We start from the raw sequence: 3,435 nt of genomic DNA, 5'->3' as shown, positions 1-3,435 counted from the left end.
TAGCCGATCTTCATCTTTGTGAAGGTTAAAAAGCCGTGGCCCCATGTCCAAATGGAGATGCTCAACAGAAGATCAGGTGATGTTCATGAACGTTCTTGGATTGGAGTTTCCAGAATAAAGAAGGACCAGAGTGACCTTGAGGGTTAGTGTCCGTGTTTTCCAACCAACCTGCCATTGAAGCTTCTTATGGCTAAACATACTTGATCCATGTGATTAGCAGCAGATAAGGCAGGATTTTTGGAAAACCAGATCTGGATTTGGACACCCCTGGTTTCAGGATAAATGCTGCTAAAGCAAAATTCAAACATGCAGATCTTGGTTTTATTATTGTTCCTCTGCTGCCCTCTGTTGGTCTGACTTTAAACTTTTAACACCACAAATTGGGACTGCAATGTGAAGTGGTCAACACTCTTGTCTCACATTGAGAAGGTCCTGGTGGGTTCTTCCTGCGTGGAGTTTGCATGTTCTCCTGGTTTCTTCCAACAGTCCAGAACCAGGATTCCTGGGTTCATTGGTGCATCTTTACCATCTCTGTAAGTCTAAGTGTTTGTTTGTGTGGTTCTGAGACAGACCAACAACCCATCAAGGCCCCGCCTTCACTCAACGGTTGGTGGGATAGGCTCCAACAACCCCATGACCTCAAAAGGGACTCAGCAGGTTTCAAGGAAGGATGGATGGATGGTCATTACAGGGACATTTCTCAGAGATCAAAACCTGTTTCTACAATATTCTGGAGGCACAAACATTTTCAGGGTTCATGATGATGAACTGTAATTAAATCAACTTTACTTTAGTCATTTGTAATTAAAAGAATCCAGAATTGATCAGGATCTGGTCTGTAGAACAGACCGTTCCATAGTTTCAGTTAAAGCAAGTCAGTCATTTTGAAGGATTCTGTTGTTTTCTTGTCTTAATTTGCACAGAAATCAAACCCTCTCTGATTTCTCATGTTGGAGCTTAACGTTGATTCTGGATCTGAACCGCAACATCTCTCCAACCTCTCTGCCGTCCCACACAGACACATGAAAAAGGTGTGTGCACAGGTAAGACAGGTGCAGGATGAGCTCTGAAGTGAGAATGAATCAAACAGCATTCTGGGATTTTAGGTTTACCTTTGCTTCTTAGTTGTGAAGCCGTTTGAACCTTCCTGTCCATTGCGGTTAATTTTGTCTTGAGCTGGTTGCAGAGACCGTCAACGTTGTCCTTATTTAGATGATTTCTGACCTTGGTGGCAGAGTGTGGAGGAGGTAATGATCGCGCTGAAGCAAAAATGGAAGTTTGTCTATCAGCCCACATCATGGTTTACAGGCTGAAAAAACAAAGAGAAGGAGTTCATGAGTCCTTTGTTCTGCTGCAGAAGGTCACATCTAAGTCTTAGCCCTTATCTGGGTAAACTACACACAGCCGGCGGTCCTGGGAATTCATGATGTGTGAACACGGCCTGCTGTGAACCTTTCAGCAACACAAGAAATGAGGCTTCAGCTGCAAGTGATGGCGTTTAATGCACAAAGCAATAATCAACGGAAATTACAATTGATAGAAGTGTCTTGGAAATGGGGTTCATTTCATACCAGGAATAATTTTCTCCTCAATTAGGCTAAAAAAAAAGTTTTTTTTCCAAAATGTTTAGAACTCTGGATGGATGGATGGATGGAAGCAACAGATGCATGAAAGCATTCACTGGAATTTTTCTTTTTTTCTATGGTTGGTCTGTTAGCAGCTTTGAAGAATTTCATCGAGTGGTTTTGGCAGATGAGTCAGATATAGAGTACCAACCTACGGTGGTGTGACCATGAATCATCCATGCTGATGACACAGCTGTAATGCAGTAACTGGCGCTTTTTATAAATAAAGTTTGATTTAAACCATCATAAGAACAGCCAGTGAGTGGAACTGAATGGATTTAATGATGTGGAATGGACTCATTTGCATCCGTTTGCACCATTTATTTCCCTCACCTGCTGTTTCTTGACAATCAGCAGGACTTTCAGGCAAAACTAAAACGAATCAAACTTATTACTTAGTTTATCTTTTGATGCGTAGAAAGTCCCCTTGTGGGGGGCACTGCAGTGTGCTCACCAGTGCAGAGGAGGAGCTGCATTCAAACTTGTCATTGACAATTTTAACGAGTGGAGGGAAGATGCATGTTCCACTCCGATGGAACGGGTCAACCTCCAGGTTCATCCAAACCAGGTTCCCTTATGGAGACTGAGGGTGCAGTGAAAGATTTAATGCAGGAAGCATTAATACATATGAGATGGAGGGGGAGGGGGGGGGGGCATTTGTGTTGTAATCATGGGTTACCATGGTGTAGAAATGTTGTGGTCTGAAAGACACAGGTGTGGTTAGCCACTGTTGAACAAGCATTTCGCTGCAGAAAATGTGTGAGCTGCTTTCATTTTGAATTAAGAGGTGAACTGTTAAGATCAAATGTTGGATTCTTAAAAACCAGCTCCATCTGGTTCCTGCTAAAACCCCAGAATCCTGCAGGGATGCTTGGGAAACCCTAATTTAAGTTTGGCAAGAACAGAATAAAGTTTTCATGTTTAAATGGATTAGATAGAAACTTTGAACACCAGCCTGTGTTTCATAAACCTGATTCAGCTGTGGCCAGTGAGGTCTGCTTCTCTGCTGCCACATCAGCTGCTTGCAAAAGACTAGATCTGGTGTTACATCCATATCTGTACATTTATCTACGATAAAGCGGGGGTTGTTTTCTTGCTTAACAAGCACAAATTGGTGAAACTGGAGATTCTTTTTCAGGGACCTTGGATGTTGATGTTACCTTGTCTCCAAGCGCGATGGGGGGGAACCAGGGGGTCAGGAACTTGTTACACCCGTTTTGGCTCGATGTGTGTTTCTGGATGGATTTTAAGATTCTTTTATTGGTTTAAAAATGCTTTTTTATGGTTTAGGGCCTTCTCATCTCAGTGATCTTCTTTAAAGTATGAGCCCTCGTGGACCCTGAGGTCCTCCGGCACCGGCCTTTTAGTTGTTCCACAAGAAAAAGAGGAAAAAAACTTACAGTCCTCGCCGCCTCTTGAACAGCGAGAACCTCGATTTATCTGTGCTTTTCCAGACACTCAAAGCGCTTGCATTGTGTCCATTATTCATTCACTCTTCATTTATACATGGTGATGGTAGAGGTGTCGCTGCCAGTTCGTGCCTATGGGCCCTCTGACCATCACCGGGATCATTCATGCACATTCTTGCTGGTAGGCAGTAGTGTTAAGGGTCCTCCACTGAGTGACTACTACTGAGTGGTCCTGATTACCACTGCTGCTTTGGCGGGGGTCTTGGGGGTGTGGATGTGACCGGGCATTCTCCCTCTTTTTTTACATTCCATGATCTACCCCAGCAGAACATAAACATACACCTGAGCTCAGGTGTTAGCTCACCTTTGCACTAATAGTACATGTGACAGAATGAAATGCT

Source organism: Oryzias latipes, chromosome 4 (assembly GCF_053564925.1).
Source record: "Oryzias latipes strain Hd-rR chromosome 4, Olatipes_Hd-rR_3.1".
In the NCBI taxonomy this organism is placed as follows: Eukaryota; Metazoa; Chordata; class Actinopteri; order Beloniformes; family Adrianichthyidae; genus Oryzias; species Oryzias latipes.
This window is presented reverse-complemented; position numbering follows the sequence as displayed.